Genomic DNA, 24,763 nt, shown 5'->3' on the forward strand with positions numbered 1-24,763 from the left:
ATGAATGCTTACAGCTGTCATCTAAATATTTTTATTTAACCTATAATTAACTATTTCTAAGAGCTTGGCTTTACTACAAAGATAGTGAGCCAAAACCTGGGAATATTAAATTTCCTGTTATCAATCAGCATTTTGTGTTCAAACTATACAAAAAGTACCTTTGAGATACTCTCTCTTTTAGTGGCTGTTTTGTTTGGGGAGGGGAAAAAGGTTTTTTATTCTATACTTTGTTACGTAGCGTAGACAAAATTATACATTTATGTTGTGCTAACTACACCATTTTGCTAATCCACTCAGAAAACTGAGTTTAATTATGCTAAGTGTTGTGATTTAGTATGGTGCCAAGATTTATCTTAGGTCGTTAGAAACTTATTAGAAATTTAACTTATAGCAGTGAAGATAATTTTAAAATTAAAGATATTGTCCAAATAAACATTTAAATTTTTTGCTTACTGTACCACCTAAACAAGATGTGCTACATTGATTTTGCTGCACTTGTGAGAAACACACAATATAGACTATTGAAACAGTAAGGCCAAAGTCTGAAAACATCACCATTGGCATGATTGTTGCTGCAAGCTATAGCCATGTCTCATGTCATTAACTATCGATAGTCAAAACTGCTCAGAGATTTACTTGTTTAAAGTGACTCTATACTCCCATTTGAATTTCTTGTTAAGGTGTCTTTCAGATACATACTCAATCCAGAACTTTCTAACAACTCCCACCCTAAACTTTGTGATGCGAATACAATACAGTTTGCATCTGGGCCATCTCTAGATTTTATTTTCCACATAAATGAAGTCTGCTCTCCTCTGTGCTAAACAACATTTTCCTTGTACCTTAGAAACAGATTACAACAGATGTAACCAGTTTCATCTGAGTTAGCCCTGATCCAAGCATTTTGGGATGACAACCACCATCCATTCACCGATGTTTATTGTTAGTTGGATTTCATAAAATGACATCTCCCAGCCAGAAAATGAACTGAAATTTCCTTATGCTTGTCTCAAAGGGACAACAACAAATTAAATGTTTATCGAGATTTGACATCTATAACCTTGAACTGGTAAGTAGCCTGGAGTAAAAGGTCTTCCAGTTTAAGTTTCTTCAAAATACCTATCACCTCTTATATGCCACTTGAAATATATTTTGTGTTTTGCTGCAACTGCACCAGTAAAAGGATCACCCTGTCCACTACAAGAGGCCCCTACTTTACGACGGCCTGATTTATGACCCCCCCGCACTTACGACCTTTTCCATAAGTGTGGAAAGGGCCGAAATCCCCCGACTTATGTCCTCAGCCCCACATTTACGATGGTGTACGACACTTGTCCTAAACGCAGGCTCGAGTTATGACACCCCTGACTTGTGACACTATCCCCGGAGCCAATCGCGTCGCAAGTAGGGAGCAGCCTATAATGAATTCTGTTTCCCAGAGGAGAGCTCAAAACAACATCCATGAATCAAATTCTTGGGAATAAATATAAATGAGCCATATTTATACATACCACAGAATATCAGAAAAATGTGTGGTTGGGTAGTACGTAGAACAAAGGTTTACTAAATGAAAGACGCAAAATTGGTAGAGAAAGAATTGTGCTTTCTATAGTCAAGTGGCTACGTCTAGACTGGCATGATTTTACGCAAATGCTTTTAACGGAAAAGTTTTTCCGTTAAAAGCATTTGCGGAAAAGAGCTTCTAGATTGGCACAGACGTTTTTCCACAAAAGCATTTTTTGCTGAAAAGTGTCCGTGCCAATCTAGATGCAGTTTTGCGCAAGAAAGCCCCGATTGCCATTTTCGCCATTGGGGAATTTTGCGCAAAACAGTTTTTAGCTGTCTACACTGGCCCTCTTGCACAAAAACATTTCCGGAAAAGGGCTTTTGCCCAAACGGGAACGTCAAAGCATTTGCGCAAGAAGCACTGATTTCGGACAGTAGAACGTCAGTGGCCACTTTTGTGGAAAAACTTGCCAGTCTAGACGCAGCCAAGTGTGTTTAGGATTTTTTTTAATAGTGTTTGTATTTTTACTTTGACACCATGCTTTTTTACTGTTGTCTGATGTTTGAATGAGACCTGAATCATATCACTAATGTCTGCCTGTACATATACTTGTTTTATTATTCCTTGGAAATATCTTACTGTTTTCAAACTCTGATTTAATACATAAATATGATTAAAAGTGTTTTTTGCAAGGAGAATATTTTCTAAGTCTATCTATAAGATCATATTAGCCAAATAGTCTCTTATTCTTCAGTAAAAAAGAAAAAAAATCCAACCTCTGACTCTCCTCCCCAAGCCAAATCTTGATGCACTTAATCACATAGCACAAATCATTCCATCACAGCCAAAAGGAAAATGTTCTCCAAATTAACATTTTGCCTCATCTTATCTGTAAGAGAAGCTTACTTTCTAGGGTTATTTTAAACATGTAGGGTACATATAGCCAGCAGAGTTATTTCAAAATAACTGACATTATTCAGAAATAACATAGTGCACATCTAGACTACAAGCCTTTATTTCAAAATAAGGTTGAGCTGGAGAACTTCTTACTCCAACTCACAGGAACCCTCATTTCACTAGGAGTAAGGGAAGAAGTTGAAGAAAGAGAGTTCTTCCTTTGACTTCCTGCTGTGTGGACAGAACCAAAAGCCGAATTAAGCTATTTCGATTTAAGCCACGCAACTGACGTAGCTAAAGTTGCATAGCTTAATTAGACTTTAGCCCTGCTGTATAGACATACTCACAGAAACCAATCACATTATGATGGGGTACTAAACATATTGCTCTTTTATATTGTGTCTGACTAATGCCAGTGTAACAAAACAACCTGGAGAGTGAAATAAAACACAATTAAAATTATACAGAACATCTGGAAGATGCATGCATGGCACAAAGTTGACCTACTTTACATTCCAACATTAAGACTTGCAATTTTATGTATTCCCTTGTGATCATTACCTAATTACTAAACATAGACAGAGAAAACATGCCTTTAACCCAGCATGTCTCATCAAATGTGATTACAAAGAAAACTTTTACAACCAAGAGCATGATTTTCTTTGTGAATAATTACAAGAAAAAAGTCTCAATATTTTCACAAGTACAATGAATGCTATATGTAATTGTAATATGCTATATGTAACAGCCAATATCTTCAACTAGAACAAGTGCTTTTGAGTGCCTTGATTGCCAAACTCAAAGGAACTCAATTTGCAGAAGATGAATGCTCAGTATTTTCTAAATCAGGCTCTTTTAAAGCATCTCGATCTGTGCATCAATAACCACCAGTTGTTTTTGAAAAATCTTGCTCCAATTTTAGAATCTCATTGCTGTTCTATACAGTTAATCATGTCCAACAATTTGTAAACAAAATATGTTCCCTATTAAGTGCCTAAAAATTCTTCCTGCTTAGGCCAAAATAGCCCAAATTAATCTCTGGTGATGAATTTGTACCTGTTTCATACATAATTGTGGATTATTATTGTAATCCACCAGACCAAGCTTTAGCCTGTTTATGTTTTTGCATCAATCATGTAAAATGTTGTGACTTTGAATAAAGCCAAGTTAAATTTGACAGCTCTGACCCACTTTCAATTTCCGATGTTGGAATTTGTTTGAAATCAATGCTCAAAGCAAAACTTGAAGGGGTGTGAATCCACAAAGATTATAACCACAAGAAAAGGTTTACACAAGCCTTTCAAAAGCAAAAAGGCTAGTTTAACATAGGGCCATGTGGTTTAGATTCATGGGTTTTTCAGTTTAGTGTAATGAATCACTTCCCCATTGGAGGCAGGGCAAGAGGTATTGGATGAATCGTTAAATGTAACTTCAACCTAAATTCAATAAACATTTTTTATTGACAGTGTTGTTGAAGAGGAAGTCAGTCTGATGTGTAATCATATTCATGACACAATATCTCATGAGTTTTCTCTTGGATACAGGGTCTGAGATCAGGCTTGTCACACAATGAACAGTATCTCAGGGTACCCAGCACACACATGGCAATTTCCAACCTGTCCTTTGCGACAATGCACACTTCATGAACATAGTTCAATCCAAACTCTTTGATCTGAACACCATCACGTCTTGGGGGACGGGGGGGGGAGAGGGGGGGGGGGAGGGAAATATATTTAAAAAAAAAAATCAAATCCAGAGGTGCATCTGATTTTCACAATGGCTTCTTTCTTTCTAGTTAATGGAATCAAAATCCATATTTGAACATTCCTTAATCCAGGTCCAAATTTTGTACCTTGAGCCTATATCTAGCCTCAATTCTATTTGCCTACGAATAAAACTATATGGCTGTGTCTACATTGGCATCCTTTTCCGGAAAAGGGATGCTAATGAGACCAGTCGGAATTGCAAATGCCGTGGGGGATTCAAATATCCCCCGTGGCATTTGCATTAACATGGCTGCCGCTTTTTTCCGGCTCGGGGTTTTGCCGGAGAAAAGCGCCAGTCTAGACGGGATCTTGCGGAAAATAAACCCTTTTCCGGAAGATCCCTTATTCCTACTTTCAAGATTCTGACTGGTCTCATTAGCATCCCTTTTCTGGAAAAGTGTCTGGGCTGTCCGCTGCCCGCGTGCTCCGCGGCTTTGCTCCCCGTCCCCCTGGTCTGCAGACCAGGGAGATGGGGAGCAAAGCAGAGCAAAGCCACGGAGCCCGAGGGCAGCAGGACAGCCATAGCGCGTCTGGGCTGTCCCGCTGCCCCCGTGCTCTACGGCTTTGCTCCGGACGCCTGTGGTACAGCAGCTGGGGCACTGCCGGTTGGTCCCGTAGCGCCACTCTGGGTGCTACTGGACCAACCCGGAAGCACCCCAGCTGCTCTGCCCCAGGCGTCCTGATTCAGCCACTGCTGGTCAGTTTCAGCAGCGGCTGAATCAGGACGCCTGGGGCAGAGCAGCTTGGGTGCTGCTGGGTTGGTCCAGTAGCGCCGAGGACTGGTGGCGCTACTGAACCAACCCAGCAGCACCCCAGCTGCTCTGCCCCAGGCATCCCCAAGTCAGCCGCTGCTGAAACTGACCAGTGGCTGACTACAGGAAGCCCCTGCCCCGGGCTTCCTGGAATCAGCCGCTGATCAGTTTCAGCAGCAGCTGACTTGGGGATGCCTGGGGTTCTTAAGTTGAATCTGTATGTAAGTCAAAACTGGCATCCAGATTCAGCCGCTGTTGAAACTGATCAGTTTCAGCAGCGGCTGAATCTGGACGCTAGTTCCGACTTACATACAGATTCAACTTAAGAACAAACCTACAGTCCCTATCTTGTACATAACCATGGGACTGCCTGTAAAACAAAAATGTTACCTAGTAAATATCATCTACTGCAGGGGTCAGCAGCCTTTTCAAACCTAAGAGCCAAACTACATCAAAATTCAGAACAAGTGGTCAACAAAGAATGCCCGTTTCCTGACTAAAAATATACAACTTATTACTAATAATTGACATGATTAATAACAGCATAAATGAAACATTGTACTCTAGGACTTTATTTAATGCGACTTCTGCTGCTGCATCTTTTTGCACATTTCTTTGAAATTTACATCATAACTGGTCAAATTCAGCTTCATGCATGCATTTGGGCTGTCTTCTGTCAATCTTGAGCACAAATTACCTTTGATGTGATTCAAATGAGAGAAAGCCTGCTCACACTTATTATAGGCAGAGCCAAACATTAAAACTAACACCAAGCTGACATTCTGCACAGTGTTGTATGTGACAGGAAGTTCTTTCCAAGTTTGTAGATTCAGATTATCATCGTGCTCCAATTTCTTCATGTCAGCCCATTTGTGCAGTTTTGCCAATTCTGTGCATCGTTGAGTAAGGCATTCTAAATCAGAATTCAGCTTGATGAATTTTTCCACCCAGATATCTGACTCCTTGAAATCTGCTATTTTCATTTCCAAATCACTGACTGAGATGCCGGGAATGACTGTCAAGTCCACTTCTTCAACAGAAGCTTTATATGAACAAATCATAAACTTAAACAGAGCACCATGTTTGCAAAATTCAACAAAATGAGACTTGAATGCCATCAGGAGCTCAGAAACAAACCTGGCAAGCTGCTGCAAATCAAGGCTGTTATTTGGATTCTCTCTCCGATACAAATCACAAAACATTCGTAATCTTTTAAAATGCGCCAGTGTGTCCATCCTGATATCTTTGATGAAGACAGTCAATTTTGATTCAAATCCAAACACTGTCTGCTGCAGAATCAGGAGTGTATTTCCTTCCTTGCCCTTAGAGCTTAAGGTTCAACTCATTGAAATGACAGGTAAAGTCAACGAGATAGTAAAAATTGAGCAACGAGCCAGTCTCAAAGCTCAGTGTGAGAGACACCCTTTCTATCCAAAAATGACTTAATCTCATTAATGCAGGCAGAACGAGAAAAAACTTTGCCATGAGATAACCAGCTAACATCGTACATTAACAGATCGGGGTATTTGGAATCTACTTCCTTGAGCAGTGACTGAAATGGATGGCGATTAAGGGCTCAGGCAAGAATCCAACTGACAATACAAATGACCAGTCCCATTACATTTCCAAGATTGCACAGAAAGTGCCTCTTGATGCACAATGCATTGAAACGTCAAAAGTGGGCGGTTCAGCTGTTATGACAAGAGTAAGGAATCCCCTGTATTTGCTGGCCATGCCAGATGCACCATCCGTACGCACAGACACATTATGCAACTGTATTTCTCTTATTTACAAAGTTTATCTCAGTTTTAAGGATGTCTTCGCCCCTTGTTTGATTTTTCATTGGTAATATCGCCGTCATTTCTTCATGCACAGCATTTCCATAACTAATTAACGTCACATATGTCAACTGTCTTGTCCAAAGTAAATGAAAAATAAGTAGCTGTACTCAAATTTTGCATTTGTTCCCTGTCAATTTTGTTGGTCCATTTCTGTCATGAACTGTTTCTGCCAAAAATGGCATGTCTTGAATTTTCTGTAAGATTTTGTCCCTGTTGTGAAACTCAAATAGTTCATGACCAATTTTTAGCATGCATCTCTTCATGTAATCCCCATCAGTGCAAGGTTTCCTCTCTTGAATAATGCTCTAACAGCCCACAAAACTTGTGGAGTTTAAGCTCCCACCTTTTTTTAGACCATACCAACAGGCTAATTTGTCCAATGTTCATTTTTCACCGCAGCTCCTTGCAGGCTTTTGTGTGTGTGCGTGCGCACACACACATGTCACCCTTGGAGTATTTTGTAGCAAATGCTGCATGTTTTGTAATGAAATGCTGGTACTCATCATCTCTCTCTTTGCTATTTTTACTTTCCATCATCATACTGTCACATGATGATGGAAAGATTTCTTGACCAATCAAATAAAAAGAGAATATGTGCAACCCCCAAGAGTGGAGAGGATGGATGTTTATTAAAATGACATTAAAGGTGAAACAGATAAAAAAAATCTTGATATGAACAATTATGCATTTTTAAATTTGACTTAATTTTTCATTTTAATTTAAAAAGTTGTGTGTATTATGGGAATGACAAAAGAACCATATTTGGTTCTAGAACCATAGGCTGCAGAACCCCGATCTACTGACTTGAGTAGATGCTATGATTTTCAATCATCTACATAATACTATCACCTGTAGCAAATGCTGCACATACAGGTAACATGTGTCAGTCACTATCTCGGCATTATAACTGGACAGAAAATTGATACTTATGTGCTCTTCAAAGGCAGAACAAAGTTTTTTTTCAACTGTATTCTGTTTAATTAGAATTGGCTCTCCCAAGAGAAAGTACAATCACTGGCATTTCACCTGAAGGCAAATTCCAAGATTCTGCACAGCAAAGCCCAGCAAGGGGAAATGGGGCACATCCTGTTTACTTTTCTGCTCACTTAGATGATTAACATCCACACACAGTTACCTCACTATGTTTTGTGTGTGTGTGTGTGAGAGAGAGAGAGATTACAAAAGATTTTTGTAGTCCTATTAATTAAAATAAATTGCAATTTAACTGCCTGTGTCTTTCAAACAAACCATCTTGTGAGTTTCCTGTCAAGTGGATTTTTTGTTGTTTAAAAGAAGCTTGGAAACAAAAGACTGAATCAAGAGCTTAAAAGAATATGCTTGATGTGGTTATGACAGTTCTTCTTCTACTGTCCTTCCTAGAAACTTAGGGGAAATTAATGCTTTTTTTGGTCACAATGATTTGTTTTTGAAAAGGACCATTTATATATTTGACAACGTTTCTGTAAATGAACTTAGCAAAGCTCAAAATAGATTGCACCACTCGGTTTTCCTTTCCCTAATTTTGCAGTTATGTTGATTCAGGTGCAAGATCTTACACAGAACCAAGAAGAATAGTTGCTTTTTATCCCTTATTTCCAATCAACAGAATCTTATTTTCCAGGGCATGACCTTTCCCAGTGCATACACATACCTTCTGAGCCTGATGTTGGATTACATAACCCAGGCTGGTTCGCCATTAAACAAAAAGCATAACATCTTTAACAAGATGAAACCCAACTAGAGATGCCAAATTCTGAGGGTGCTCATACCTGGACTTTGATTCAGTCCCATTTCTATTTCTAATTAACTTCACAGATCCCTCCCTATCATCTTATTGCAGCCCCAAAGCTCTGAGTGAAACGTGCAATTGCAACACCAAGTGTATTCAATGTATTGCTTTTTTGTCTGTTAAATATGAAACATGATGCTGGAATCAGTGTCCCTCATTCATCAGTGCAGACATATGCCCATGCATTAAAACCAGATAAGGTATTAGGGGTTTGGTGTAAGTGCTGTCTGACAATGAAGTGCAATGCAGTGTTACTCCTGTGTGGTGTCTGTGCCACTGCGTGCATGCAGAATTCATGTCCCCTGCTCCTTGCTTTTTTGCCCTACAGAAAAATAATTTCTGACAGGGAAGCTACAACAGTGGCCATGCTCCCCTTCCCCAGCAACTTCAGCATATCATTTTGGGCGCCTAGAGAAGCAAATCACCAGAGAGGAAAAATCACCATATAAGACACACACCCTCATTAAGCCAGACCAGACAGTGACTCCCCCTGTGACAGGCCCAGCTGCTAGTCCCATCTGGGCTGGGGAGGATGGGACTTCATCTTCACCTGCAAGACTTGGCCAAGGCTGGGTCAGACCCACTCCCAAGGGTATGTCTACACTAGCTCGTTAATTCAAGCTAGGTAGGCAAATGAGGCGACCGGAGTTGCAAATGAAGCCCGGGATTTAAATATCCCGGGCTTTATTTGCATGTTCCTGTCCAGTCGCCATTTTGAAATTTCACTAGCCCGAACTCACTGCCGCGTGGCTACACGGAATGAAGAGTAACAGTTAATTCGAACTAAAGACTTAGTTCGAATTAACATTTCACTGCCGCGTGTAGCCACACAGAAGTGAGCTCGGGCTAGTGAAATTTCAAAATGGCGACCGGACAGGAACATGCAAATAAAGCCCGGGATATTTAAATCCCGGGCTTCATTTGCAACTCCAGTCGCCTCATTTGCCTACCTAGCTTGAATTAACGAGCTAGTGTAGACATCCCCCCCCCCACACACACACACAACCCTGCCCGGATTCCTCAGCCACAGTGGGAGAGCTCACTGTTTGTGTACCTGCTCCCCATGTATCTGCAACTCCCTTGCTCAGACCTCCATGCTGAGCCTCACTCCCACTATACCCAGAACCACACCCAACCCTCAACCCTCTGTCCGGAGGCCAGTCTTCACCCAGACCACCACCACCCCCTCTGCAGACTGCCACCACAGCACTCAGTCCACCTACCACTGAGCCCCTGCACTCGAACCCCACATTAATAAGCCCCATCCCTCTGCACCTGGACCACTCCAATGAGCTCCCCTCATCCAGACTCCCATCCACTGAGTACCCATCATTTGCACCCAAACCCCACACTCAGCCCTTCTTTCCCCCGTCAGCTCTGATCCACCCACATCCAGACCCCCCTCTGCAGAGGCTCAGCGCTCATAGCTGGAATCTCCTCTCTTCCACAAGCCCTTGTGCATCCAGAGTCTCCTCTCCCAGAGTAGGGTTGCCCATGTGGGTTGGATGTACTCCTGGAGATTTCATCACCTGTCAATCTTTATTTCAAGATTAATCTTTTGAACTCCTAAAGACTCCAGGCCAATCCTAGAGGGTTGGCAACCCTATCCTCAAGACCCTGTGCATCCTGATCCTTCTGCAGCCAGAGCTCCTGTGCACTCAGAATCCCCCCTGCACACAACACTCCCCCCCCCACCCACACTTCATGCAGACTACCCCACACAGAACCATCTCCTCTCATCCCATACTTGGATCCTTCCCACACTAAGCATATTCACACCTGGATTCTGCCAGGCTGGAGTCTGCCTCTCCCCACCTGGATTGTGGGCCAGGGCCAAATGTGCATGTGAGAGGAAGTCCCTCTCTCTTGCTATCATGGCGTGCTTAGCCTGGAAGACCGTGTGTCAAGATCAAGCGCACTGAGACCTTCTCTGCTGGAAGGGGCTGCAGAGTTCTCTCCCAGCTCTATGAAACCAGTGGTGCTCACTACCCACTGCCATGTCAGAGCCTCCAATTTACTTATTGACACAAGTATGCAGCATTTTAAAATAATGTGAACATCATTTTTGCCTTTTTGGTGCAGAATTCCCTCAGGAGTACATCAGGAACAGGACGTTTTATCACAAATAAATCTTTCCCTTATCTGTGACCACACAAATTTCTCTCCAAGTGGAATTAAAGGCTGTTTTATTTTCTCTTTCCATCACACTTTGTTTTCTTGAGTCCCACACACTGCTGTCACTACCAGATATTTTTCCTTTAAGGTCATACCATCAACGTAAGTACTGAGTTTTTGTTGTTAATGTGTCAAACAGATGTGGTAAAGTGACAGGAGCTGTAAAACTGGTCCATCTAGTCAAAGCTGGTTTCGGGCAGGCTTCTTTTTCAGTCACAGAAATGTACTTTATTTATATCCATCCTGGTTTTTTGATCAATGGAAACACCCATCAAGCAGCAGTCCCACTTGTAGCCTTCAGAGCAATGTTTTAAAAGTTACCAGCAATAATTAAACTATGCTCCAGAAGCATAAGCAAAGAATAACTGCTAAGAATTAAACGCATTGCAATCTTCTTTAGAAACTTATCACAAGACATCCCAATCATAGAGATCAACTGGTGAAAGTCAGGAAGCAAGCTTGGGATCAGATGTGTTAACTAGGTTATTCTCATTGGCTGTGTTAACTAGGTTATTCTCATTGACTGGCAAGTTTTTCCGCAAAATCATCTGATTTTGTGGAAAAACTTGCCAACTGTCTACACTGGCCGCTTGAATTTCCGCAAGAACACTGACGATCTCATGTAAGATCATCAGTGTTCTTTCGGAAATACTGTGCTGCTTCCGTTCGGGCAAAAGTAAATCATTTGCACAAAAGGGCCAGCGTAAACAGCACAATACTGTTTTCCGCAAAAAAGCCCCGATCGCGAAAATGGCGATCGGGGCTTTTTTGCGGAAAACTGCGTCTAGATTGGCCACGGATGCTTTTCCGCAAAAAGTGCTTTTGTGGAAAAGCGTCCTGCCAATCTAGACGCGATTTTTCCGAAAATGCTTTTAATGGAAAACTTTTCTGTTAAAAGCATTTCCGGAAAATCATGCCAGTGTAGGCATAGCCATTAAGAAAATATCAAGGATTTGAAGGTTGGTGGGCCAGTTGAGTCAGGAGTGCAGACTGGGCTCCACTGCAGTCAGCAATTCTGATTTTCTCTGCAAGCTGTCCCAGTCCCCATCTGTGGCCCCTTGCTGCCCACTCTGTGGTCATTCTACAGTATAACCATCCTTCCTACCAGACTTCTCTCTTTCCATTTGAAGAGAAACAATACAATTCCAGGTTTATCCCATTGTCCTAGCACAACTAAAGCCATAACTTACTTTAAGTTGTGGTAAAAAGAAGCTTCACATCAAATTTGGTGGCTCTAGCTCATGCCATTTAGGAGGAGTTCTTGAACAAATGATCTCAAAGATGGACGGACACAGATAGAAATACAAACTCTCTCAAATATAGCAGATTATGGTTAAGAATGTCCTAGTCTCTCTGAAACAAGCTAGTATAGCAGTAAATCCCCAATAAGATAAAAGCCAATTCCCTTAACAATGAAATCCTAGGCAAATTAGTGCAAATAGTTGAGAAACCTTTTGTCCTCAACTAACAAATTTGAATCCAGCTAGCTTTATCAAGTGTAGGCACTTTAGACACAGAGGATGTGTGATCCTCTTTCAGAGTATGATGGGAAGTCTTCATTAATGAGAGATGTGCCATGATAGGAATCTTTCTAGGCCAACAAAGCAGTGGAATGGAGTTTTTATATGCACAGTATTGGGGAGGGGGAGGAGAGCAGGTTTTCTGGGACATTGCTTATCTTGCTCATGATTCATATTCCCCACCCTTGTTCTCTAGTCATTTTAATTGGGTACTGAATATCCTTCCACTATGAGGAACAATATTGGATGTGCATTACTAGTACTTATCCTGAAATAGTTAAACATACAAAGCAGTTTTTAATACCGTCATGAACAAAAAAGGAAATAATGCATATAAAGCAAAACAGTTATGATAAGCACATTTCATATATTACACAACAATAACTGTAATACATGTTTCAGAAGAAACACAGAGTATCCAGCAATCTATTCTGGACATACCAAGGCTATGTTTGCCCCAGAAATAAATTATAATACACTTAAGTTACAAAGTTCCACCTTACATGTGGCAGATATTTCTCAATACCCAGAGTAAAAAAGTGAATCCAGCTGGTACAGTAATCAGTGCAGTCATCCTTAATAGCTGTAGGCTTCACCATTTCTAATGTATTTTATATCTGTGCACAGACCATTTCTAGAGAGATCAGGCATAATAATTTCTCCACTAAACAGGTAAATTAATTCTCAATGCCAGGAAATAAAAATCCTATCAGTTTCTCTCCTCCTTATCCCTCTCCCCCCCAAAAAAAACACCCAATGTGTCCCCAGGGACAACTTCTTTAGCCATTTTATAAGTTATTTCCCTAACACTATTTCAGGGTAATTTAACGTTTGGCCAGATCCACTAGCTTTGAGTCAAATCCGTTACGCCTCTACATGCTCTCCAACAGGTTTAAGATTAGCAACTATTCCACGTGCATCTCATTTCAAAATAGTGTAGAATAAGACTTACACCGAGTTTTTATGGGGAGTCTCCATATGTTAGGCTGTGGATTTAATTCTCAGGGGCCTGCCCAATTACAAGTTGAGATAAAAACAAGCTTGGAGTTCATTTTCAGGGAGGCTACAGAGATCCTTATGTCTGCATGTGCAGGGAGCCCAATGTAGACTTAAATATGGTCTTGCCCAGCCTTTCATTTTCAGTTTATGCTACTGATTCATTCCTGACATCACATCACTGACTTGAATGTCAACAGTGTTCTATTGGGCTGAATGAATCCTTAGTGTAACTAACCTGAAGAGTCACAACTATATCAGTTTCACTTTTTATTTAAAGAACTAAAGTTAAAATCAGAGGTCCCAGATCCTCCAACGAGCTCCATGCACGTAGACCTCCAAGCCTGCATTGAGACCCTTTATTTTAATGAGGGTTCTGCATCCACCCTGGAATCAGCTTGCGTGAAGCTTATAGTAGGGGAGGAACTAAGACAAGCTGTTGGAAGCAGCAATTTGCTCAGGCTTGCAATGCTTTCAGCTTTCACATTTAAAAAAAGGCAACTGTTACAGATCTTGTTGCTTTTAAATTTTGTGGATGAATTTAATCATCACAAATATGAGAGTCTAAGAGCAGGGATGGGAGCCAGGCGTAGCACCGGAAGATGCTGAGCAAACTTCCACTACATACAGCTCTGCCAACACTTCTGGCCTGAAGTATCCTTGCTGTTAGAGTCTTGGCTATCTCTTGAGCAGAGATTGCCAAATACAGTATGCTATGCCAAGTTTTGTGCTGGTTTTGTGGTGTGAATAAATGAGTTCTTGGATGGGTCCAAATTCATTGTCACTTGTGACTTAAGCGTGGGTTTAAATTCTGGTGCCTGAAGGTGAAATGTTTGAGCACTGCCAGCTGGCCCCAAATGTGATTTCATTCCTGGGTTTTTAAAATAAAAGGTTTGAAAATTTAAAGTGATAGAGCAGTGGCTGATGTTATTGCTGATATTAATTGCTGCAGAAAGTCATACCAGTGCTTCGGAGAGGGGTTCTTCAGCAGGCAGTGAGTTCACTAACAGTCATCTATTGAACATATTGAAAAGTACACTGAATCGCATCATCATTTTTCATATCTTTAATGCCAACATCCTAGTAACAATGACGGTTTACCAAGGACTGAAAAACAGAGCTGAAACATTCAGATATAGATTTCAAACACCTTAAGTTTATATCTGCACAACCCTAGGATCTTAGAGCCATTTTGCTGAACTATCTCTAGGATAATAATCAATACTATATTAAGGATGTTAGGAGGCAGGTAATTGACTAATCGTGTAGTTGATAAAATATGTATCGACTACCCAGCGCCTACTTCATTTAAGCTGCAGAGATGCAATGGGAGTAGGTTTCCTACCGGAACAAGACGGGATTGCTACTGTTCTGCATTTTAAATACAGTGTGAGCCAACTGGGTCCAGCAGCTTCTGCCTGCTGCTGGCAGAGGCTGCTTTGCAGTGGCTTCCCCTACCATCCCTCCCCCGCTGCCTCTGATAGAGGCAGCAGTGGGAGCGGAGAGGGGGCAGGCGGCACCATGGAGATGGTGCTGGGGAGGAAAACCTGCTTTTTAGCTGGCTTCCCCCACCACTGGCTCCTGTTCCCCCACTTGCTGCCTCTGTATCAGAGGCAGCAAGGGCGGGGGGGAGGGGAGAGCGAGAGAGTAGTCGAGTAGTTGACTCGACTACTCCCTTACATCCCTATACCATATGCTTATGTATTAGACTCTTACCTCCTAAATCATCTCTTAAAACTTTTCTTCTGCTTGTCCATTAATGACTGGTTACAAATCTGCCTATTTTCACTCTTTGGCTGCAGCTAGCTTCTACTTTAAGTATTTCCTTTAATTCGTTTATTATCTAAATTAGCTAATAAAACTCCTCAGTGTGGGGGATCATATCAGAGTATATATCTGCAAAAGATACAGGTACATCTGTGCCACTACCTACAAAATCATCTCCGGATCTCACAATCATCACTGAACATTAACTCACTCCCAACTTCTCTATCAGGCATAACAATTTGAGAGATTGGCAAGAGAGGGAGTAAGACACCAGCCAGCCAGATTGTCACCTTACACTCCCAAGCGCCTTGACATGTACAATGCATGTGTGAATGAGTATCGTCTGTGTGAATGTCACTTTGCAAATGAAATTGATTTAAAATTGGAAGTGCTGACTTTTAAACGTATCTGAATATTTTCTAAAGAATTTGTTCTCCAGAACTTGCTGCAAGATATAAAAAAAAATTCATAACAAGCATGAAAAGATGCATAGATAAACAAAACTTCACTCAGTTGAAAGGGGAATAATCTAGTGGCTTGATCATAAGACTGAGACAGAAATTCCAGATTTCTTAGCTTGCTTCTGTTATCAAACCCCTTTATAAATGGGAGCTGATCATAACGGCTGTGTCTAGACTGGCATGATTTTGCGCAAAAGCCACCTGTCTACACTGGCCGTGAGTATTTGCGCAAGAACACTGGCTATGTAATGTACAAAATCAGTGGTTCTTGCACAAATATTCTGACACTCCCACTCAGGGATAAGCCCTCTTGCGCAAGTATTCTTGTGCAAGAGGGCCAGTGTAGACAGCAACATTAATTTCTTGCGCAAGAGAGTGTCTACACTGGCACGGATGCTTTTGCACAAATGCAAATCTTTTGCGCAAAGGCACATGCCAGTATAGACACTCTCTTGCGCAAATACTTTTAACAGAAACATTTTTCTGTTAAAAGTATTTGCACAAAATCATTCCAGTCTAGACGTAGCCAACCATTATAGGATGCCTGTACTTTGAGCTCGAGGTACAACTCCACTCTACAGCTTCATTCGGGACAGCTAGCCTTTCCCACCACTCATGCTGCCACATATCAAACTAGAGCAGGTATATCTTTGGGGACTAGGAATTACACCTCCATCTTGAAGATAGAATGGCAATACTAGGTCAGACTAAGGTTAATACAGCCCAGTATCCTGTCTTCCAACAGTGGCCAGCCAAATGCTTTAGAGGGAAGGAACAAAGCAAGGCAATTGTCAAGTGATCCATTCCATCATCCTCTCCTGACAGCTGGAGAGGTACAGCCTCCTTCCCCTCCCCCCCCCCCACCCTCTTGCCCTTGAGCAAATGCAGATGTACTTTCATTTCTGCATCTGCAACTAGATAACTATATATTTTTACCTACCTTATAGGACAACAGTAAGAATTACTTAGTTATCTCTGCAAAATGATTTGGATTTAAGAGCTAAGGATTACTAGTAAAAATCTTTAAAATCAAAGACAAAATAAACAGCATTACTCAGAGTTCTCTGCATTCTGTTTATCCATCTTTAAAAGCACCGATGATAATGCCAATATTAACTTTCAGGATAGTGAGAAAGAGAAACAGTTCTTTGATACAGCTCTTAATCCCCCTCTGGTCCAACGTTCCTTCTATTTTTTCCATCCATGTGCCGAATATTTATGTGCAATAAGGCATGGACATGTGCACCACCAATAGAAACACATAACCTAGGTGTGGGCACTCTGCTAATTAGCTGGGCAGCATCCGAATATCTCCTGAGAATCCACACAAGCTTCCAGCTAACAGGGATCACTGCTCTGTTCTTCTCTTTTTCCTGTTTTGTACTACCCACCGTAAAGAAGAAGTGATGCACTTCTATCCATAAAAATCCACTAGGCAATTAACAACTTCCCCCAAAACAAATACACATGTTTCTTTGGGAATTGTCCAGGATCATTATATGACCAGGGAAATAGCCCAATTCATCTGAGTGCCAATGCCTATACTGGAAAGCTTATAGCAGCAGCGCTATACCAATGCAGCTGTGCCACTGTAAGATCTCTCTTGTAGCCACTCTGTGTCTATGGGAGAGCTCTCTCCCATTGGCATAATTACACCACCTCCAATGTGCGGCAAGACGTAGAAAGTGAGAGAAGCTCTCTCACCAATACAGGACCGTGCACACTAGCACTTCATGGCAGCGTAACTTATGTCTCTCAGAGGTGTGTGTATTAATATGCCTGAGTGACAGAAGCTTTGCAGACATAAATGGCAGTGTAGATATGGCCTTACTTCTTCTGAACCTCAACTTTCTGAGTATTGTGCATTGTCCTTGTGCCACCTCTCAATCCAAACCAATTTAAAGCATAACAACAAAAACCAGCAGAAGTAGAAATACCACCCTCCAAGTATAATTGTGTCAGGATTTATCTAGACCTTCACTATCAGTTTCCACAGAATCTCTCAAATTATCACAGAGTTCCAGAGGATAATCTCATACAGTTTAACTGGTATTGGTTAAAGGTAAAAATTTCCAAAGAAGCCTTCAATATTTCTGTATTTCTATATGGCTGCGTCTAGACTGGCAAGTTTTTCCGCAAAAGCAGCTGCTTTTGAGGAAAAACTTGCCAGCTGTCTACACTGGCCACTTGAATTTCTGCAAGAACACTGACGATCTCATGTAAGAGAGCATTTGCGGAAAAAAGCATTTGCGGAAAATCTAGACGTAGCCCACCTGTTTCAAAACATCGAAGTCCATATCACAAAGATCTCACAGCCTAAATATACTACAACAGATACAGCATAGTAATAGAGTCTAGTACAATGAAAGGACAGTGGAGTTGCATGTGGGATTTAGTAAACATAGGCCTTAAGGAACCAGCAGGCTTTAGGAGTAGTTTGGAGGAAGAATGGGTTGGATTTTTTGGTGGGGGGGAGAAGGAGAGAAGAGAGAGAGAGAGAGAGAGAGACAGACAGACACGAGGTCTTGGTTATTGCATGTGTAAGCAGTTTAGTATTCATGAGCCACCAATTTATTTTTAGTTGTGGAACAGAAGATTGCAAAAGCTATGCTTATTAAATATAGAGTGTGAGGGAGATTTTAATTCATTCAAACTGTTAAAATGATCTTACTTACAGAAGCACTTGGACAAGACATTTGGAAGGCTGTATGCACAGCACCTATGCATCTACGAACATTAGAAACTGTTAAAATCTAGGGAGACAGAACAATATTAAAATTTCACCGAACAATACATTTGATACATCTAACTGGTCATTTAAATACTAATAGAGAAAGGTGGCAAAAATTTTCCTTCATTACTCACATCCACTGATAAAACGTTGTAAGAGCACATTCTCCTGGATCTAGCAGAAATGTGTAGCAAACAGATTTTTAAAGAGAGTGTTTTACAGCTAGACAACTCTCACCTACTCACTGCGTCATAATGCAATTACAGATAATTCAAATGTTAACATGTTGAAGGCCGGACACTTCTGTAATAGTATAAATTATAAAGAACCAGGTTATTTTGTCAGAGCTGGAAGGGAAGGTGCCACAAATGTAACAAGGTAAGAAAAAGCTATGAATTATTCAGTATCTTTTCCACTTGAGCACCAGTAAATACTGTATGGTGATCTTCAAGGCCATTTACTCTGAAATACACATAACAAACACCTTCCCCTGATGTTCCATTGCAACGTTGTTTGCCAATAGCATTGAAACGCTAATTATATCTTATTTTTGTAAAATATTATTCATACAGTAAGCAGCTCACTTCAAAGCTAGTTAGCTTGTCTGTATACATAAGAAACACACTAGGTTACAAGTCACTTCTATAATCTCTCCTACAGACCTGAGAGAGGAGTGGAGAAATTAGGGGCAGAATGAATCTGGCAGAATATTGACCATAAGGAAACTGAAATTAGAATACACACAAGACAGGCAGAAATGGGAGATCTAGGCCAAGGAGAAGAAATCAGACTTGGAGAGATTGGGCAATGAATAGGCTTAGAAACAGTTCATAGAATCATAGAACCATAGTTCAAGATATTTATAGAGAAGATATGTCTGCATAAGGTAGAGCTCTTGGTCCAAATTGTTCTCATGTCAGTTTAGCCTAGGTTGATGCTAACAGCTGTACTGCAAAGTCATACCCAAGTTAGTGTCTTTACTGATGCTGCACTCACCCATGTTTGTCATTAGGACTTCTGGGAGCGTAGCACTTGGTTCTTTTCTGCTGCGATACCCTGGAGCTGCTCTATGGATTCTTTCTAGTAAACTACGAGAGAATTTGTCTGTCCTTCTGAGTGGGGAGGGGGCACTGTGGGACCATTGGAAGACAACCTATACCAGCAATGGGTAATAATCAGTCTGTGGCTGGACGGGTTCCACCAGGGTTAGCACTTGGTGGGCTGCTGGCACTTCATTTGCCTGCATATCTACAGGTACAGTCACCCACAACTCCTGTTGTTTGTGGATTGCCATTCTTGGCCAATGGGAGCTGCAGGAAGCAATGTCCCTAGTCCACACTGTTTCCTGCAGCTCCCATTGGCTGGGAACAGCAATTCATAGCCAATGGGAACTGCAAGCACCAGCAGCTGAGGAGGTACAGGTAAACACAGCAGCAGTAGCCCTCCAGGGGCTAACCCAGGCAAACCACCTCAGTCTTATTGCCCACCCCTAGCCTATACCCAAGTGTTTTTGCACACAGGCTAAATGGGTGAGTCACCAGCCCCAGACAAAGCAAAACCCAGACTCAGTGCATGCCCCCAAAGGGCCAACTAGCATGTATTGAAAGTACCATTCAAATTGAGTGAGTTTGGTGTGTACACATGGTGGGGAGGGGGGAGGAGGAGTTAGGGGCAATGCCCAAGAAATAGACAAGGCTATTGCAGTGAAGACCCAGAGTACCTTGACTGGCATTTGTGCACAGAAATCCTAGCCATCATTTGGCTGTAGTTTTTTAATGATTTACATTTACATATATTATCTATGACTAAAGCCTGCATTTTCTCGTTATCCCAGCACAAAAACTCCACTTTATTACCTTTCACTCTATAAATACAAGCCTGTATTTGTTGAATTAGAAGAGTAACTTCACTACTTCAACCAGGAGAAGGAAGAGACACTATCCAGAGTTGGCCAGAGTTATTAGCCAATTAGTGTTGTCCAGAATGTCTTAAGAGAAGGCAGCACTTCTCAGACATATTTGCTGAAATATACTCCCACCTCCATTGCACAAGTGCCAGCAACACCCTTCTCCCCAATTTCCTTTCTTGTGAAAAGCTATCCTTCATTCTGTGCTAGTCTAAATGATCATAACAAAAATAATTCAGTCTGATGTGGTCCAATATCAACTAAACATAGTGCCCCCACTTTAAAAAAAAACATACAATAAAATTTTGATGTAGTGAATGGGAGAACTGCAGCACAGATTCAAATACCCAATGATTAAAATATATATATCCTTGAAATGCTAATTGCTTTTCTTGTGGCTCTGTGACCTAGGCAAGTCAGGACCTGCTCTGAAGCCCTGATTTGTATGTTGACAGTAGGCAGAGTGATGAATCAGAGAGTCTCTCACTTGCTCTGGCTGAGCAGGTTCTACTGTCCCACCCATCCATCAATGTGACAGCTAAAGAAATTCCATGCACATTTATCCACAAGGCTCTAAACAGTCAGAAGACAAGGCATATACAGCCCACAAGCTCAAAGGGAAGATAACCACAGAAGAACATTAGGCCATTTACTTTTCCAGAGGTAAATTTGGTTCAACTGGCTATACAAGTGAGAAAATATACTCACAATAAAAGCAATTTAATTACAAATGTGAAAATGATGGTAATTTAATAATGTTCTCAGAACGCGTCTTTATTTTATTTTGGAGAAGAAAAAGCAAAGAATAAGGAAATATTTTTGATTGGTTAAAAAGTGTCTAGGCATTATATACATGAAACAGGAAAAGGATAAAATGTCTGAATACAACTTGGTTCCAGAATACTAAAAACTGAAGCTTTTAAATGAGCTTGATTGACAATACGATTTAACTGTCTCCTCCAATTTTTCAACCCCATAAATAAAAAGATATGCCTCATTTATCTTGCTGAGAGTTATGACATTTGCCTCTACAGATACAATTTTTCCTAAATGGACATAGACAGCATCTCTCTCTCTCACTGGTCAGATTACAGTCTCGTTAATGTAACAATGTAATAATAAACTTTGCCTAGTTTAATAATAAAGAATCTTTATCGTCAACATTTGAAGATCAAATAAAGCCAGCATTTCCTTTTTGTTTATATAGGAGAAAAAACCTTGGTTATAACATGCAGGAAGGATGTGTTTTAAAAGTCAGCAGTAGTCAAGATTGTGAATTGGGGAGGAAGATTTTAAGGCCATGACAATAACGTTTCTTCTACTTCCTTCTTTTACTTTTCCTGTTGAGAATGTATAAAAGATTAACACCTCATTGGTTTACAACAGTCAATGAAGTAATAACATTTTAAAATAATACACCGCTGGGTATTTAACTTGCAAATTTTCTATACCACACAAAGAATCAGAAGCGTAGAAGTGGAAGAGACTTCAATAGATCATCTAGTCCATTCTCTTGCACTACAGGATGACTAATAACTAGACCATCTCTGATAGGTGTTTTTCTAACCTGTGCTCAAAACCCTCCCAGGATGGAGATTCCACAACCTTCCTATGCAATTTGTGCCAGTGTTTAACTACCCTTATAGTTAAAGTTTTTCCTAATGTTGAACCTAAATCACTTTTGCCGCAATTAATGTCCATTGCTTTTTGTCCTGTCATCAGAGGTTAACAAGAACAATTTTGTACCCTCTTCCTTGTAACAAATTTATGGAACTACAAACTCTCATCTGTCTTCTCTTCTCCTAACTAAATAAACCCATTTTTTCTATATTTTCTCATAGGTCATGTCTTTTAGATATTTAATACACCAAGTATACATTTAGACCACAAGGCAGACACGAGTCTCAAGCTTGTGGGGCTTGGGCCAATATATTGGAAACAGCCACTTAGATGTTGCAGCTGGAAGCTCACCCACTTCCTAGTCTTTAGATCACGTCCACTGACTTTAAACGAAACCCTCTACATTTCATAATTTTTAAGCACAGACAGGATCATTTCAACTGAAAAACTGATGTCACATTGATGTTTTGTTCCTCCTCTACTTCCAAGCCTTTAAAGAGAGGAAGAATGCAACTGCTAGAATTGCTACATTAACTTTGCTTGATAACTGAACAATTTGCTTTCCTTAATCAGCATCAAAGTTCCCTGTAAACTGTGTTCCTACATGGGCAGGCAGCGCTTTTTGGAGCCCCGTGCAGAGTTTCAGAGCTCCCTGGACAGACAGGGAGCTCAGCTGAATGGCTGGGGGAGAGATGGGGGAGATAAGGCGCTCACCCTCTCGGAGGAGCAGAAGCAGCAGCAGCTGCTCCCTGCTATAAATGGAGAAGCTTGCTCCAGCCTCTATTCCAGGCTGGGCAAAAAGTGATCTGTGGGCTGGATTTGGCCATGAGAGCCCCAGCTGGCTCCCTGCATGCCCTGCTCGGCACTCTGGAAAGCCGGGTGCAGGGGCACATGTATGTTGTCAATGCAGAGAGCCTGGAGGGAGGGGAGAGGCTTCTCAGGCTGACACCACACTCAGTAGCTCCCATTGGCTGATTTTGGGCAATAGCAGCTACGTGTTTACAGGACAGGCAGCATGTCAAGTGCTCTACCTCCCTCATCCCCCAGTCTCGCAGGATTCAGTTTAGAGCAATAAACATGGCTCTTGCAACCCCCTGAGGACACACAGGGGCTGGAAGGCAGGGACCCTGGCTAAAGAGCCTGCTGGGCTGCTGGCTTGGAGCCAAGTAAGGTTTTCCAGCCAGAGACTCTCTCTGGCCCCCCAGCAACCCCCTTCCTCCCCCAATCCTCTGCCCACCTTCTGCCCTCCTACCCCATGTAACCCAAGCCTTCTGCGCCCCTGCTCCTGCCCCCATTCACCTTCCCAGACCCTGTATCCCCTCCTACACACCTCCTCAGGTCACACCCCCCTCTCAAACCTAGAAGCCCGATCCACTATCACTGTCCCAGACCAAATCCCTGCACCCCTCCTGCACCAGGTCACAATCCCCTCCCAGGCTGTGCACCACCACCACCCCCCTCGCCCCAGTCCATTGCCCCAGGTCACGATCCCCTACTTCACCCAAACTCCCTCCCAAATCTCACACCCCAGTCCTTTGCCCCAAGCTCCCTTCTGCACCCAGCCTCCATCCCAGACCCCTGCTCCTCCTCCATTAATATCCTGGAAGAGTGTGGGCCTTGACCACTTACCAAATTCTTGGAGTGGCCTCCCAACAAAAAGTATTGGCCACCCCTGTGCTAAGGGCTTACAGTAAGAAAGAAAAAGATTCTTTTAACAGAATTTTTTGGAGTGTTGCAGAGATCTAAAACTCTGAACTTAATGATTTTTTAAAATCCTGTGTTACTAAGTAATACATGGTAAACTTATTGCATTAAGGCCAGATCTTTGCTATCTGGTAGAGTTCTGGCTCTTATGAGTCAGAAGCAGCAGGTATTAGGTGTGATGCTAGCTGTTTTGTAGGATGAAACCTTATTTGCAAGATCTTTGAACCATGCATTTGTCTGTTAGAAAGGATGATGATACATCTATTCCAAGGTCTCAGAAGGGTAGCTGTATTAATTTATAACTAAAAAAAGCTTTAAAAAACAACAATGGTCTTGTAGCATCTTAGACCAGTGTTCTCCAGCCTTTTTAACTACAAGATCACTTTTTCAATTTAAGATCTATCTCAAACCCAAATACCTTTGCCCTGCTTCCTTTCCACCCCTCCTCTGAGGCCTCACCCTGTTTACTTCATCCCCCTTCCCCTCCCATCCTCACTTTCACGAGGCTGGGTAGGGTTTTGGGTGCAGGTGCTGGTCTTGGGCAAACAGGTTTGGAATGTGGGAAGGACTCCGGGCTTAGCCCAGGGTGGGAGATTGGGGTCCAGGAGGGGTTTCAGGGTGCAAGCTATGGGAAGGAGTTTGGCTGCAGGGGGACTCACATATGGGGCAGGAGGTTAGGTGCAGAAGGAGGTTCAGGGCTGGGACAGAGGCTCACGAAGCAGGCTCTGGCTGGGCACTGTTTAACTGAAACAGCTTCCAGACAGTGGAGTTAAGTCAGGCTTACTTCTGCCCTGGCCCTGCATCACTTCTGAAAGCAGCTGGCATATACAGCAATGGCTCCATGCTGCCATGTGCCGGCCCTCATCTACAGGCCACAGCTTCTACTGGCTACAGTTCTCCATTACTGATCAATGAGAACTGCAGGAGTGGTGTCTGCAGGCAAGGACACCATGTGGAGACCCCCTGCTCTGCCCCTCTCGGGGGCTGCAGGGACATGCCAGCCTCGTCCAGGAGCAGCAATTACCAGAGAGAGAATTACTTCAGTCACAACAGGTTACATTTAAGAACTCCAAGAATTAAATTTAAGTGCTAGAGAGAAATGAAAATTATGAAGTGCACAGACCAGTCAAAAACCAAAAATGACACACTTCGCAAACAGTGAAAAAAACCAAAACGTAACAACAACCCCCCATGTATATGTTGGGTCAGGAGATGAGAATCAAGGACAGTGTGTGTTTGTGAGAATGACAGACACACACACAGTGTGTGAGAGTGACAGAGACTGACATTGCCAAGCTCCCTCCATCCCCTTCTCACAGCCTCCACTCCTG

The sequence above is a fragment of the Pelodiscus sinensis genome, chromosome 14 (assembly GCF_049634645.1).
Source record: "Pelodiscus sinensis isolate JC-2024 chromosome 14, ASM4963464v1, whole genome shotgun sequence".
In the NCBI taxonomy this organism is placed as follows: domain Eukaryota; kingdom Metazoa; phylum Chordata; order Testudines; family Trionychidae; genus Pelodiscus; species Pelodiscus sinensis.